Source organism: Phasianus colchicus, chromosome 6 (assembly GCF_987193195.1).
Source record: "Phasianus colchicus chromosome 6, bPhaCol1.hap1.1, whole genome shotgun sequence".
Lineage (NCBI taxonomy): Eukaryota > Metazoa > Chordata > Aves > Galliformes > Phasianidae > Phasianus > Phasianus colchicus.
This window is the reverse complement of record NC_143441.1, coordinates 39,742,463-39,760,353: the sequence shown is the minus strand read 5'-3', so window position 1 is coordinate 39,760,353 and position 17,891 is coordinate 39,742,463.

The window sequence follows — 17,891 nt, the reverse complement described above, 5'->3', positions numbered from 1 at the left end:
TAGGCTGCTGCTCTCTGTACCAGCCTGTTCTGTGGGCGAACAAAGGACTTCTTTCTTAACAAACATCAGGCTGACACTTTTCATGAACTCGGAATTTATGTGAAAAATTTGGAGGCCTTGGAAGTTAGTGTTTAACCTCAGGATTCTGCCTGAAGACTACAAGCTACTGCTTCCCAAAAAGCTGTGTCTTTCTGATTGCCAGCTGCGCTAAAAACTATTACATTAATTCCCTGTAATACATATGAATATATAATGTGTATGTACATGCATAGCTGGAGTGAATGTATTAGCTATTTATGTGTGGGTATATATAATAGGAGAAGTAATGCCATTAGCTAAGATTGTCTAATGCTCATTTATAAGAACTTACTCTCAATTACTCATACAGTTTGCCAAAATTTAACAGTTACAGCTTAAATTTTCCATGGTGGTTGTCTAACTGAATTGTTTTGGGAAAGTTTTCACTAAAACAGCTCAAATAATGTCAAGAACATAGTTAGTAAAAGTACATCCTTTTAGTCATATTAAACACTCCTGCAACCATTACACTGGGAGGCTCTACATCTCTGAGCTCTGGAGCTGAAGTTTGAAACTCCACAGTGAAATTGCCTTGATGTCAAGACTTATCTTCTGTCACTTCTGTGGAAAACTGATCCATCTGTAATCTCCTAAAAAACCTAAATTCTGACACACTCAGGTTCTGTTAAAATGTAAATTCTCCATGTACTCCTTTTGCAGTAAGCACAGTCTTCTCATACGAGTATATCTCAAACACTGCAGACCTTTCTCTATGGGAAATGCTTCCACAAATACATATGTATGTTTATATAAATGTACAGCTACTCCAACATCCCTCATGTGAACCTTCATACACATTGCATAGATCAGACTTAATAGGCAAAAACACTCATCTGTATTAAACTTCAGCTCATCTGAGGTTAATGTTGGCTATTTTAATTACAGTAAGGAAGACAGAAAGCACTTGCAACAAGGATTAGGAAGCACTTATAACAGTGAGTCAGTGTGCCTAAGTCTATTTTCAAGACTTCTTAATCTCACAGTGAACCTATAAGATCCCAAATGCCTAGTATCTTAAACAAGACATGCCCAAAGTCATCTGGAGGCTGCGCTGAGTGGTCTGTATGGTTACAGCAACAAACTGCTTGAAATTTAACTTTTTTAAAAAACTCTGGATGGTCAGATGTTGCTCTCAGAGTGCTATACAAGCAAGTTTGAGGCCCTACTTAATAAAAATGATGAGCAGTAAACATATAGAAGGGCCATTAATTTCTGAAATGAAAAAGTGCTTAAGCTAACGTTGTCCTTCCAAAAACCTCTGTGTTAGCAAGTAAGGTAGAAATTCACACTTTTATACGCACCAAAAATTAGAACTAGAATACAAACTATCTCAATGGATTCTCACTCTCTGATTATGATAAATGCGCAGAAAGAAATGCAATGATTTTGTTGGTGATAGATGTTCAAGGACTGTGTATTAAAAAGGCTTATGGACAAAACATATAGGAGAGTAAGCCAAAAAAGAAGATATAATTCCTATTCTGTGAGCTCTCTGAATCCAGTGTACTAAATAATATGAGAGTCAAATGGAATAAATAAATGAACACATAATCAAAGCTCTATTTAGATGAACAAATGTTATACAGGGTATGCAAAATCTAGTAGTTCTTCAGTATTAAATCCTCTTATCTGTAACGAAGTTTGGAAAACCTCACCTATGATGAAACACTGAGGGAGTTGGGCTTGTTTAGCTTGGAGAAGAGATGGCTCCAGGAAGACCTCATTGAGATGTAACAATACTTGAAAGGAGCTTGCAAGCAGGAAGAAAAAAGATATTTTACACAAATGGATAGTGATAGGACAAGGGAGAACGGATTTAAACTAATAGAGGGGAGATTTAGGTTAGATGTTAAGAAGAAATTTTTCACTCAAAGGGTGGTGAGGCCCTGGCACAGAATGCCCAGAGAAACTGTGGGTGCCCCAGCCCTGGAGACATTCAAGGCCAGACTGGATTGGGCCCTGGGCAGCCTGAGCTGCTGGGTGGCAGCCCTGCATACAGCAGAGGGCTGGAACTAGGTGATCTTTGATCTCCCTTCCAACTGAAGCCAGTCTAGGTTTCTATGATAAGATTTCCAATGGTGCCTTCCAAACTCAATTTTTCTGTAACTATAGCATTCCACTAACAGAATTTTTATCATGATCCAGATGTGTGTCTGTTCCCTTTACTCTCCACATTCTCCTCTCCCACGCCTCCCCCCCACCAAAAAAAAAAAAAAAAACAGCAATAATTATAACAAAAACTATATACAGAAACTAATGTTTTTCTTCCATTTCTGTGTCTTATTTTTAATTTCTCTTGTCATGCAAGCTAGCACTCAGGATTAAAGCACTTACACACTTTGGCAGCCAAATGAATATGATGAAAGGACACCTGTAGGCATTTACTGCTGCATATCAATTATTTATTTAGTTTTCTTCTTTAGATTTTGTTTATCAAGGAAAAAAAAAAAGTAGAAACAGAAAAATAGTCTGCTATATAGTTTCACTAAGGAAAAATATAGAAAAGAAGACTGTTTTTTCACCTTGGCAAATAGGGGAAGAATGTTATCTCTGCATTCTGTGAAAAATAAGTCCTTCTGGAATTAAGCTAATACATTCTCATTATGATAGCTATTATTTAGATTGCATTACAAAAGTAAAAACAAACTTTCAAACAGACTTGGCTGTGTTTTGGAGAGAAGATGCCACTCTGCCAAACAGAAAAAGAGGGCTAAGAAGTGGGGGCATAGGAAGAAATAAATCCTGCCAAAGTGAACTCATGCAAAAGTGAAGCCAAAAGGCCCAGAGATACAGATTAAATGTCCCAAATGTGTGCAAGCAAACTGCCCAAAAAAGGCTGTGTACTGAAAGTTCAGACTCATGCTGGAAACACCAAGAAGCACACAAAGAGAAAGATTAGATATTGTTTGAAGAAAAGAATTCTGGTCTGCTTTTGTTGAATGAGCATTTGAAAGTCACACATCTGAAGAGAGCACATTTTAATGCAATAGGAATGTATTCAGGCTTTTTCAGTAACTGAAAATCAACCATTTATTAAGTCCAGGAGACGAGAGTTAGAATACCACAGAATTTGCTTCCTTTTAGTTGTTCACCGTTTGGTATTTTTTGGCTTGATGTCTGAAATGGCCATCTTAAAAAATGGAATCATTCAGATAATTCTTTATTGGCTCCTGACTTTAATGAAAAAATTGCACAAGAAGAAAGTTCTTATCTTAAACATAGCTGCTGACTTCTGATATCTCATTTTTCTCTCACAATAATCCCAGTGTTCAAAGTAGGTATTGTATTTATCATCTTTGTATGGAGCTGGGTTTCACTTCACTTTTCTTTATGGTCTTATCACATCGTTTACAAACACTTTATCTCTGTAACTGAAAATAAATGAAATCCTAGACTTTCGATGAAATGCCATGATGAAATGGATGGTCCAAAAATCTATATTTAGATGACTGACTCCTGTTTATAGAAGACATGATAAATGTTTCATGCATATAAACTGAAGGATGATGGATTTAATGATCTTACCCTAACGGGGAAATGTTATTTTGGAATAATTAAGTGTTCAGTCATTTGCAAGTCTAAATAGTCCGTTGTTAGATTGTGATTTTGTCTGTCAACAAACTATTCCATTCTGTGGGAGTTATTTATCATTAAAACAATTGATGCAATGGAAACAAACCAGTATGTGTTGTTAACAATACATTTGGTGAGACCTTATTTTGGATCCATATTTCAGAGATAGTTAATTGATGAATGTTTCTGTCTTACATAAGAAATAATATGACAAGAACTATTGAAGGACTGGAGATAAAGATTGAAGATAACTTTCTTGCTTGAAGCGTGACATGCAAACTGTGTTCATTGTCCCTCCGTAAGATATTTCCAAAATAAAATATCTCAATTTTAAGACTCAAATGTTAACATGGGAAAGCAGTGCCCATTTCCTGCTCTTGCTCCAAAAGGGTACAAAACTGCAAAATCTGCAAATACTGATGTGCCTCTGGCAGCTGTAGCTACCTTGGATACCCCCAGATAGTACCTTAAATGTACACCAAAATTTAGAGAAATTACTCTTGAGATGAGGAATACCTCATGTAATATCAGCTTCAATAACTGCAATCAAGACAACTACAGTAGGCTTATTTCCTCATTGTGCACACCTGATTTTATAGGCTGTTTGTACAGAAATTAATACCTGAGTGCCTTTTTCTCAACATGTAATAGCAAAACAAATACCAAGGAATATAAATGTCTGGAAAGTAATATGAAAAGGAGAATCATTTTGACAAAAATATTATATAGCTATGCATATAGTTGAGTGAAAATAGTGTTGATATTTCATATTTGAATGATCAACATACCATGAGAACATTTAACCAATGAATTTTCATTGCAAAATCTATTCCCAGATTGTGCAGTATTTATACTTGATAGATCACTTCATATATATTCTTATCTCCTGATTCCAATAGCCAGCTACCTTTTGTGGAAGATGTGAGACACGTATGTCCAGTCAACAATGATTTGTCCTGTACTGTGGGAAAAAGAGAAGTACTGAAATTATTCTCGTTGCTTTGGAGTTGGAATCAGTGGTTCACATCTTGACAAAACTGGCTGATATGTTGTGGCAAATACACTTAAGTCTCAAAACTCTTTAGAGATTCTTCTAACACTTTTCCCCATGAGAGAGTCTTCTGTGTCAATGCTTTCCAGGTCATTTTCTTAATCCTGAGTGTAGACAGTAAAGAATGTCTTCAGCAGACCCTTGAGAAAAGGAAGGGGAGGCCAGGGGAAGCTGGTCCACTCCAAGAGAACAAAAACACTGAAGAGTAGTTTATTGGAGAGCTTTTTCTTTATTTGAGACTGATGATTCTTGTTGCAGTAAACCTTTGTGGCTTTTTCTTTTTAATGTGTCTGTGTATTTAAGGACTTTATCCTTGTCCTGAGATATTCTAAAGCCAGATATTGCTCACAAGCCTTGATTTAATAAACATTTTTGCTTTTATGCTTGGTTTTTAAAGAGCATTTTTTTCATTAAATTGTTGTAATTCTTCCACAAATGTATGAATGTATGTAATGTTAGCAATTGGTTGCATTGTACTGAGGAGACAAACACACTGAAGTGTCAACGCTGCTTTCAGTACATAATTTCATTATATACAATAATTTCCATTCCTCATTAATAGCAATGCTTTATTTATGGGAATAATCCATTCAGTTCTATGCTCCATAGCATAATTACCTGTTTAACAACAGGTTAACATGTTTAATGTTTAACAACATTAAACTTCGTTCCTCTTTGAGCAGATTTTCCTGGGAGCCTGAATTTCAACTCCATAAAGCCAGCACAGTTCTATAGAAATGAAACATGCTTTGGAGGGACAGTATCCTGAACTCAGAGACATTATCCTGAAAGTAAAGTCAGTAAAGGCAGTTTTTCTATTTGACAGCAGGCACCATTCCCTAATGGCAATAGTGTAGAACAGAAAAACATGGAGACAGCTTTTGATACGCCCCTTCAGCCCACCCAGACTGTGCTGACGAGATTATCTGGACATATACAGGGATCTGTGAGGATCTGATTAGCACCCTGAATCATCCCAGTACGAGGGACTTTGTGCCAACCTTCTAGCCAACAGAATAAATTGTTGCTTGCAAGAGGGAAGACATTTCCATTCTCTGAAGGAAAAAGTAGTGAAGTATGCTATTTCACTTGTTGCCCCAGGACCAGTCACAACTTAGTTAGACTAGATGAGGCCCAGGGCAACCTTGATGACATTGGTCTGTACAGATATGAGCAAAAAAATAATGTTGCATTCCATTAGTCACAGAAATTAAGGGTCTGAAATGCTCATGTTCTTACAGATTTAGACCTTCTCCTGGTAGTTTCACTACAACACCTCGAAAATAGGTCTGGAGGAATTATTTCAGTATTAATTCTAATTTTTCATTTCTACAAGAGTGAACAGCAAACCAACAAACCCATTGAAATTATTTTCATGGCACACAGTAAATACTGTGAATATATTATGTCAAGGTTTTAGTTAAATACGTTCACAAGGCTTCAAGCTTAGCAATTTATTAGAGAATCTTTACCTAATTTGATGTAATTGATGCTAAAGACTTTTTTTCTTTTCCTAAATATGCTGCTTGTGTATTCCTTTCAAATGAGGATAAGAAAAAATGGATTTGTATATGTTTTTAATTGATTCCAAAGGGAATACTTACCAAGAAATCTGCTGATGAGTTCTGTGAGACTCTAGATCCAGTCATTCAGCACCAACACATTAATGATAAGATACTGCAATTCTTAAAAAATTAATTTAAATTATAAACACTGATATTTAATGACTGATATCTCCTAATACTATATCAATAACAATCAAATCTTCAGTGGTGGCAGGAGTCTCTGTGTTGTTTCAGATGCCCAAATTGCAAAAAAGCCAATGGGAGTAGAGCTACCAAATATCAAGTTCTTTGAAATTCTCAGTAACACACTGCATGTTAAATTCTTAATTTTCAGTTAAAAGTGGAGATTTTGTCACAATGTACGTAACATGCTGTATCATTTGTCACTCTCAGTTATTTAGGCATTTCTTGTTCATCACTTTTCACATGGGTTGAAATTAAATCAGGCTAATCCTTTGGCCTGCTTCGTGGTAGTCATCCTCTTTGTGTGAAGAATCCCACTAACTCAAGAAGAACTGGTTGAATGACTGAAAGTTGCTCAGAATTAATAACGATCAGGCTTGGTGTTTGTACTGTGATTTAAGGCTAGCTTCGGGCAATAGGAAGCAAGACTCTTGGGATGCTGCTGTATTGATTCACTGTGTAACAATTGTGTGAGGTGTTTAACAGTATAACAAAAACAAATACAGCAATGACATTACATAGCTGTGTCATGATTTAATGAACACCCCATATTACATTCTGTAGATTCATCTGTAAAAACTATATGTTCTTTAGGATATGGATGTAAGCAGGGATGTAACCTGTAGGATGCATAAAGTAATCCATCACTTCTCTTCAGCAATGACAGGAATTTAGAAGAAGTATTTCATCTAGTTTTGGCTTCTGCACTTCAAAGAGAGCTGTGGACTAATTGCAGAAAGCCCTGAGGAGAGCGAAAAGAACAATCAGAGGTGCAGAAAACATGATCTATCAGCCAAAATTGACAGAAGGGGATATGTACAGCCTAAAGCAGAGAAGACTGAGGCTCAACACAACAACAAATTTCAGGTGAGACTGAAAAGCAGACTAATGTTGTATGTAAAGGAACACGTTTGCTATTTCTAGTGAAATAAAAAAAAAAAAAAGAAAGAAAAAGGAAATACAAAAGTTTTCTTGGGAATAATATTTTGTATTATTGCATTTCTTTAAGGAGAAGACACTTGCTAGGAACAGTGGGCGTTGTCAATGTTGTCTTTGGACAGGGACAGAAGAGATGAGACTTCAAGACTTTCTAGTGCTACGATTCTACAGGCTTGTGATTGAAAGATGTTGCATAAATGTAAATTGCTTTTGTCTTCATAGAATCATAGAAACACCAGGGTTGGAAAAGATCTCTATCTCATGCAGTCCAACCATCCATCTACCACCAATATTTCCCACTAACCATGTCCCTCAGTACAACATCTAAACATTTCTTGAGCACCTCCTGGGATGGTTGCTCTGCCACCTCCCTGGGCAGCCTGTTCCAGTGCCTGACTACTCTCTTGGAGAAGAATTGTTTCCTAACATTCAACCTGAATCTCTCCTGGTGCAACTTGAGGCCATTCCCTCTACTCTTATCCCTAATTACATGGGAAAGTTACAAGGGGAAGTGTTATTGCACTTTCAGTGTTCACTGTCAGGTGAATAAAACTACTGGAGTTACAGGCATCACCAATATATGGAATCTGGAAAAATAGTCTCTATATACTGCTCAGTTGCTATGCCCAGATCCCACCTACCATGGCAAAAACATACATTGGCTAGAGAGTTCCCCTCAAAACATAGTGTTCTAAGTCTGTAGCTAAGTAAATAGGGCAAAATATTCTGCTACTTCCTCCTCAGCAAGGACAGATGGAAATGTACTCTATCCATGCAAGCATGAGTTGAATAGAAGTGACCTGAAGCAGAAGGTCTGTTCAAATTGACTGGCTTTGAGGTCCCAGTGAAATAAAAGTTCACTTCTTATTTAACTCCTTATCTCTAAAATGGCTCCAAGGCCTCAAGTATTAGTCAGGTAGAGATCAGACAGGGTTTGCCTTGAAAAGATGAGCAGATGGGCACATCTGTTTATTTGACAGCAGAACTTATGTTGCTTGACCTGGCAAAATTTCTTGGTACAGTGAAAGAATTGCACAAAACATCTCAGATAGAAATTGAATAGCAACCCTCAGAAACAGCTGAAAAATTGAGATATGATGGTGTAAACTCCACAGCAAAATGAGCCCAGTTAAAGGAACATTGCTCAGCTTGATAACCCTGAAATTAGCTGTGCTACCTGTGCTGAATGATTCTGTCTTGCTCTGTAACTCATGATGACAGTTCCTCTTTTATTTTTCTTTTCATTGGAACTAGTTGTATGAGAATCACCTGAAGAGAAGTTAAGCAGAGCCAGCATTTTCAGAAAGGTTTCCCATCCCTTGTGTAACAGTTGCAGAGAGATCTTCTGTTAACCTCAACATTCATAATATCATAACCTAATGTCAGACACTGGCACAAAGGAGGAAGTTATATATCCTATATCCATAAGGTGAGGCAATCTTTATTCCTTTCATAAACAGATCTAGTACTGTTCAATCTGGTATAACTCAGCTCTGATTTCTGTTGGAAATATTAGCTCTAGTCCTAAAAGCCGTATAATTACATGAGCATTGTTCCATGCCTGAGGTAATAAGGTCTGTCTCGCTGCTGTGTGATCAGCTGAAGTTCAGCACTGTTCTGACTGCTTTATGTAGAGTGCTCCCTGGCACTCACTGGGCATTCTCTGTACTGAGTATAATGCCACCACACTAGGGCTGCCTAGCTCCTGGAAACCTCTCTTCGTGGTGGGTATGGAAAGATGGGACTTGGCATTACCAGTAAGTGTTTTGCTGAGGTGATGGTCAAGCAGGATTCTTAAATCAAGGGTAATCCTAGCTTCCTGAATTTACCCCTGGGGATAGCAAATGCAGGCAAATACAGAGGAACTGGAGACCGTGACACATTCCCACATGTCAACACCTGAACACACGAAGAACATCTGAGCTTTCTTGTTTGGTTATTGGTTTTTGGCTTGTTGATTTTTATTGCTAATAATAATAATAACAATAATTTGAGTAAGCAATAGCTTGCATTTTAATGAAATTTGATAAATAAGACAATTGTATATAAATATTATAATCACTGCAATGGTTGAATTACAGAAATCTTGGATCCTCTAGGGAGGAAAGAAACATGTATTATAAAGTGTTTACCATTTCAAAAACCAGTTATAGTCCTCATAAAATCCTCACCCAGAAAAGTTCTCACAGTTTTCTTTTGGTTCCACATGGTAATCCACAAAAAGAATACACTAGATTTCAGAAGTCCTGTGTACCCAACTCTCCATGTAAAATTAGTAAGAACTTTAACCCCACTAAAAGTCGGATAGAGTGCCCATCTCATGAGGGCATCTGGAATGTTAGTCATGTAATTCATGGTTACTCACAGCACTGTCTCCAGATATTTGTTTAAAAATCTACATTCTCAGCAATAAAATGTGTTGCTATGGGGCATCTGTTTATGTTTTTATGTGGCTGATAATTGCATCGGAGTTTCTTCTGTCTGTAAAAATCGTAGATTTTTTTTTTCTGTAAACCTATACACAATTATCAGTCAAATGAAAGGATATTCACGATTTTATATCAGAAAAAAAAATGTGAAATCAATCAGTACAAGCAGTTATCCAGGCAATTGCAAGTATGAACTATATGCAAGTGACATCCAAACCTCAAGCACTACAGAAATGCAATATTTACTATGAATAAAAGAGCAAAAGGAACGTAGAATAACATAATTATGGACACATTTTACTCACAGAATAGTAACTCTACAAGACAATCCATAGGAACAGGAAGTCTCTTACTGTCATCCAAACAGTCCAACTTCCTATGCTATCTTTGATCTTTTTGCCCAAAAGACATCCTAGCACTAACATAGCCGCTGGTATAGATGCTGTTCATTAACTGTCCCCTTGGTTACTTTCTTTTGGTAAATTCTTCTTCATATGAAATTTGTCTGCCTTCATTAGCACCTGCTCAAAGACACTTATATAGATCTCTCTGAAAATGCTATCAATGTACTCACAGTTTTAGGAACAATTTGTGATCCTGTGTGCAGAAGAGTCCCTCTGAACCTGAATGAGGATAACACCTTTTCTCCAGAGTTGGCTTCCACATTTCATTTTCATCTCACCCTCCTTCCTGCCTTAGGAGTCGTGGATTTACAAACTACTTATCCGAGTCAGTTTGTGTCCAGCTCATTTTTCCTCTAGAAATGATAAGGTTCATATTTTCTTACAGCTTCCTAACTTTGTTCTGTTCTGTGTCCAATGTAATTGCTGACAGATTAATGCCCATCTGTCACAGTTCCACACTGTTCATTTTTAGTGAAAATATTCTGTACTTATTCTTCTGGGTGTTACAACCTGAAAAGAACCAAATCCAAATCCACAATAATAACATTACCAGAATTAGATAGATATTGATAACAAGATGTCAAGGAAGTGTTACATATGTCTATGCATATGTGCATTGAAACACCACAGTTGGGCGAGTGGCTGTGGGATAAGGGTATGTACAGCAGAAAGCAAACATAAGATTAGGGTACAGAGATCTTGGAAGTACAAGAAGAGGAAGAGGCCAGAGACCCATCAGCCAGACACGTGGCCAGTCAGTGGCAGACAGGCAGCGGCCTAATGAAGCTGCCTGCCCTTAACAGCACAAATGAAGCATTTTTAATTGTATTTGTAAGACAGCCACAAAAGTGACTGGTTGACTTTATCCAGTACTTCAGAAACTGGATGTGCAGAACATACTGCTTGGATTTATCCTGAACTCCTGAGACTCATGCTAGTGGCATGGTAGAAATTTATATTATGATCTTACTACCATTAGTGTAACAATGTTTTGGTATGACACTGTGTTGTACTTATCTGGTGACCAGCTTTTGAGGAATGGTTACTAATTCTGCATGTAGCTATTGATGGAGGACGTAGGCAATCTAGGATATTGAGTTCTAATAAATATCTGCCATGGGATGGAAAGCTCTCGCTATCTTCCTTTCGTGATCCAGTTGCAGTTCAGCCTCAGCAGCCTAAGTACCTAACTTAAACATCTGCTGTTTCACCTTCACCATTTGGTGACAACAGTTTATGTATCCAAACTGCCTAGGTAATCAGTATTCAGTTATCCAAGGGATAGTAACCATATGTGCAGAAGGAGAAAGAAAAAAAAAAGAGTAAATGGATTGAAATTATCATAACTTTAATCTCATCATCTCTAGGACAGTGGAAAATGAAAATTCAGTTACAATCCTTTATATCGCAGTAGAGTCCAAATCCATGTACATAAGATATTTTACATGGAAATTAGAAAAATCATAATTAATTCTCGATGTCTAAATTTTAATAGAAAATGGGAAAATTGGCTGCAGTAAGTCTGTAAGTTCAAAATATGAGTCCTAAGGGTATTTTAGTGTATGGAAAAAGCCGAAGGTAGGAAAGAAGGAAATAATCTAAAGAAACCAAATAAGCATAAAGAATCTAAAAAATAGATTAAAGGAAGCTAAAGATTAAAGGAAAAGAAAAAAAAAAAAAAAAAAAAGTATAAATTAGAATTGAGCCAAGAAGATAAAACTATAGGAATCAAAATAGAGATAGAAGAAAATGAATCCAATTAATGTGACACAAAAGGAGTAGCAGTGCTAAAGTTTCCAGGAAAATATAGAAAAAAAGACTAACCAGTTCCCCATAAGAGGAAGAAAGAGCTGAAGCAAAAAATTTGGTGAAGTCTAGGCAACTCTTCAAATTTTACTGGAAGATAGAAAGAGGAATCAGATGAGAAATTACATCATATGCTCTCTTAGCAGGAAATATGCCAGGTTTAAAACATTTTTTTAAAATACCAGCTTAAAAATAATAAGCAGCAAAAGCAGGTATTATTACATCGTACAAAAAGAGAATAACTTGACTGGAGATGTCTTGTATGGCCCAAATTTTTTAAGACTTAGTGAGTTCCACAAGAATATAATACATTCCCTTCATTAAGAAGAGCATGCAAATCAATAGCATTACATCAAATGCAAGTAACAATAAAACTGGCAATCACCAAATGAATTTCCAAAGCAGAAGGAGTAAAGGATAAGTGAACAAATCACTGTTGAAACAAAATTGGATACCAATCACATCAGAACTACAAAAAAAAAAAAGGGACTTAGGATACTTAATATAAAATGTACACATTGGCTAGGAGAGCTGGAGAAATATCCGAGGCTAAACAGTGAAGATCAAACTTGCGCTGATCAAGCAACTATAACAAAGTTCATCTGGACTTTACTTAGTTCAAAGCACAGGCATTCAAGAAGTAAAAGTGCTTTAGGGAGGTGAACTTTACAGATCTTATAGTTTCCTCAAAAAGCTGGTAGATTATTTGTAAGGTCTCTGGAAAAAAAAAAAAAAAGAAGAAGAAGAAGAAGAAAAAGAAAGAAAAAAAAAAGAGCAAATTAGAATGAGCAAGGGATATAGACAACAAAATAAATTCTGGGGGCATGCAGCAAGGTTAGTGCCTGAGAACAGTACGGTGTATTTATAAAGAAGAGTGTTTCAAACTATCAGTACATGAAGAGCTAAACCAGGCTACAAAGATGACTGAGCCCAGCAACTATTAAGTGAGAAAATTTTGTATTATTTGTAGACGTGAAGAAATTTTACAATAAGGATGTGAAAGTTAAGGACAACCAGATTAAGAAGGAGGAAAAAAAAAAAAAAAAAAAAAAAAACTATTCAACCGGTAAGCTTCTCTAAGTAATTACCAGAAGATTATTTATTTATTTATTTATTTATTTATTTATTTATTTATTTATTTATTTATTTATTTATTGAAGTGTAAACAGGATCATGGGCAAGGCTGTAAGAGAAACAGCTATGTACCCAGCAACCAGGGTGAAAAAGTTGGCCTGGTCCTAAAAGATACTGGAGGCAAAAACACAGAGTTGCAAGAGAAGCAGGAAGGAATAGAGTGAGGAATTAAATTGATTGTTATTCTTGAAGGAAGCTTGGATCCATGGAAAGAACTCCACATATTTGAAGCCACCAGAGGAAGCTGAAAGGTTTTTCAAATTTAGAGTGAGGAGAAAAATGTGGTACAAACCTTAAATATTCATTGGAACACAAATTTTTGAACTGTCAGCTGGAATATATCCTAGGCTATACTTATGCAAACAGTGCAATAAGCAATATATGTGTAGAACATGGGAAAAATAGACACCTAACTAAGTACTTTATTGAGAAGTGATGGTGTAGGGAGTTGGATATTAAATACACAGTATTGATTTCAGATCCATATCTTATGTATTTGCATTTGTCATGGGTTGTCAAGCATTCTTACAGGGACACAGAAGTTTACACATTTTAGAACACAGTCAAGCAGATCCACGTTCTAATATCTACACCACCATTAGCTTCAAATGCTATTGAAAGCAGTGAAAAAATCTGTCTGGATTATTACCTGGCCTGCAGAACATGACAATATACAATGTTTGCTACTACAATTTTCCAAAATTTAAAACAAGTAAAAATACAGATATGTCTGCTTTGGTAAATATTTCAGAAGGTTGCATGTGCAAACAAATATCCTTATAGCATTATGAATGGGAAAGGTGATGGTTTATGCATTACTATACCAGGAATATTTTAAAATATTTTAAAATAAATATATATAGCTTAATAGACTCCAGACTGTTTTATGAAAATACTAGAAAATTACTGAGATCATAAATTTCTTAACTGTAGAGGTATACTTATAATCAAAACACTACAAATCTGTGTGATATGAAAGCATCCAATTCAGTGGAAGGATTATTTTGTTTTCAAGGAGCTAATCAAGTATTTTTAGACATGTCCAACAACTGTTCTCCTAATCCAGGAAAGAAGCAGCAAATATTCATCATCATGAAGAATCACTCAATGCAAAAGTTATCTTTTTCGGTCTGGAAAAAGCACAGATTTTATGTACTTTGTCATGTGTTATCTTGGCAGTTCAACTACACTTTTTAATTGAAAACAAATCTTTATCCAATCAGATGGGTTTGAGTGCATAATCAAACATACAGTTCTGTCATTACAGTAATTGAAAATAATACGTAGGATTTACAATGATTAAAACTTTAACAGAGCCTATGAATGGAAGAAATTATGGAAAAAGTTTCATGCTACTGAGTCTCCAATGAGTTAGCAAATAACAGAATTCCATCAAAATTAAAATAACACTGAACAATCCAGAAAAATGACACAACTTGGGCATCACATTTTGAAACAATATATGGAATTTTTGATGGGATTGGTTACTCTATAGTTCCACAGAATCTGATCCTCTTATCATATCGCTTATAATACAAACTGGATACTGCTATGTATCATCATAATATTTCAATGTTTATCAAAAATATTAGTGTGTCGGTATCATATGAGACAGTATCATAGCATTTAAAACACACTGCACTATGAACAGACGTGTAACAACAACCAGCCAATGCAGGCCGTGCAGTATATATTTTTACCTACCAGACCATAGAAGTACTGATACCTGAATACGCTGCCACAAATGTGAGATGCTATAGTCTGAATAGAACCTAATTCTAATCCCTTCACATTTCAATTATGAAACAAATACCTGTTAATAAGGTGAAATAATACTTTGCATACATGTATGCTTTGAAACACCATGGTTGGACAGAATAAATTACTGGTGGGATAGGATAAGGATGTAAGTATTAGAGCAATCACAGGGCTGCAGTAAAGACTCTTCAAGAAAAACCATGGAGCAGAGACCTTGGAAATACAGGAAGAGAAGGAAGCTAGAGGCCCAGCAGTCAGACACAATGCCAGTCATTTACACAGACAAGTGGACCAGATATCTATTACAGGCAGCTTTTGAGGGATGGCTGTTAAAATATATGGGAATAATTGGCAGATGAAACAGATCAAAAGTCTTTGCTTTTCTCTCCTTTGTGTTTGAAGTTTGCAGTTTTTCAGACTGCGTAGGTCAAGAAATTCAAACTTGTGTGTGAACATTAACCTTAAAAAGCTGGTCACCTCAAGACAAGGACAGATTTGAAGGGTTCAGAGGGCAATACAAATGAAAACGCATTGTTTTAGCTGTGTCTGAGGCCATTGGCTTTGGCACTACTCATTGAAGAGCAATATGTCATCTCTGTTAGGAACACTCTGCTGCTGCAGCATTTAATGTGATTGCAGGAATGCTTTAAAACAGCTCCATATATAAAATGGAATCAAAGAAGCTAGTGGAGCTCTTCAGCATGCCTCTTGAGTTACATGGAAGTGTGTTTTAAAGGACCATGCTGTTGCCTGAGCTGACCAAACGTTCACTGCTAGCCAACTGTATTTTGTGGTGGATTAATCTTTCCTTCTTTTTTCCTTCTTCTCAGCATTCATAAATTGTTCTGGAAAACATCACAGTTATTCGAAAAGGTCTATAGCAGTATAAATTTCTCTATGCAAAATGTCTGTTTAACAAGATTGCCTCCTTGAACTTTTCACATGATTGTGACAGCCACTTTCATTTACTAATGGAGACTTTATAGCACATTTTCCCACTACTCTCATATCTCTGTTTACTGTTATTTTATGGAGAATACTTTACAAACTAGGTCTCTGATACAAAGAAAGAGATATTTGATGACATTACCAGACTTGTATGTGATGTGTTCAGAGGGCTGTCCAAGAGATATGGAAGAGTACACAAGAGAACCCCAGCTTACATGAACTGCCTCACCTAGTGGGTGTATCTACACAGGAATTAGTTCAACAGTTGTCATGGCCATTGCCAAGAAACTCCTTGTGTGTTAGCAAATTAGGATGAAGTATACATTCATTAGGAATTGTTCCTCATTATTCAAGGTGCAGATACCAAAAAGGGTGGGGGTGGGAGTATAGTTCACAGCAATAGTGATCATTTAAATGAAAAAGAGACAGAGAATTGAGGAGCAAATGATTAGGAAGGTGTATCCAATATCCACCATCTTGTAGCTGACTGAGTTTTGGAACTGATCAGGAACTGACTGCTCTACAAGCTCACCACATGTAGAAAGCATTCACTTGGTATTTTAGGAAATGTCTCATGTATTCCATCTGGAGTACCCCGCATAATTTTATGTTAAATGGTTGAATTCCCTCAGGGCAAGAAGTAAAGACAGTTTCAATTGCTTGATTAGGAAAAAGAGTAGAAAGGAGGAGAGAATGTCTGGAGAAAAGGAAAAACAAGTAGGCATCTAGCTGTAAGCTTCTCTCAGCAAGCGTCCAAAGCATCCTGAAGAGTAACATTCAGAGTAGCAGAAAAAGAACATGAGCAACAGCAATGAAAGGAAGATTTATTTGTGTTTTATTTTTCCAGGTTATTTGTCTTTGTGAAGTCTGTGTTGCAAAAGACAAATCTTGAGTTTGCTTGAAGTGCTATTTTTCATTTTGTGCTGGTTCATATATTTTTTCAGAGGACATTGCTATTTCTCCTAGCAACTAAAAATTGTTTATTCCAAAAAATATAAGTGTGAATTAAAATAAAAGTTTGAAAAGCTCTAAGTAATTTGGTAAAAAGTCTCATTGCTATAGGCATCCTCTTTCTGATCACTAAAAAAAATATTTAGAAATATCTTTCTATTTTTACCAGAATAAATAACTTTTTTTCTCAATGAAGCTCCAAATCTCCACGGAAGCTGCAATTTTTTATCAATCCAAAAGAATATTCTGTACATTCCTAAATGTGATGTGATGAACACTTCTCAACTTTTAAGGTTGGGTCATCCTTCTGAATGAGGATCATTCAAGGTCAATGCACTATGCTCAAGAGTGATAATATGAAGCTTACGATGAATCATTTCTACACATGAGATAAAAGCATTAGGCTGCATTTTTTTCCAGATGTATCCATTAAATTACATGAAAAATTAGTAGGAAAGATGTCTTGAGTCACACAATGTCATAGCTCTAATTGAGATGGCTTGTGCTTACTCCAAGATTGAATTTGTTATAGTGGTTGTACATTGTTGACTGAAAACTGTTTTGATTCAGTTTATGTGGTTTCATAGCAGCAATCTTCACTTTAATTCATACTGGCATTGTGGTAATTAAATTTAGTTCATAAAACAAAGCTAATTCTAATAAGTTTTCAATTTTTTTTGTTTTTATATAAAGGCTAGCACTGAAAATTTTAAGCACACAGTAATCACAGCAGGAGCCAAGCAACTAAATATGCAGTCCTACCTCCAGATCCCTTAAATTACCTACTGTTGAGGCACATCATCTATATCAAAAGGACAGAATTCTGGCAGAATATGTCCTCATCCATTACTGTGGCAAGCGAGGAGATGCACAATCAGATTACAATTACACTATGTAAATGCAAAGGATCAGGATAGGACCTCAAAGATATATATTCTGGGTTTCTCAAGTAGAAGAGATCCTAAATGTTATGCAAAATAATACGTGGCATTTAATCTTCTAAGAGATATAAAGAAAATGTCTCCTATTTTATACATTTAAAGGGGAAAGTCTTTTGTTCATCACATTGGAC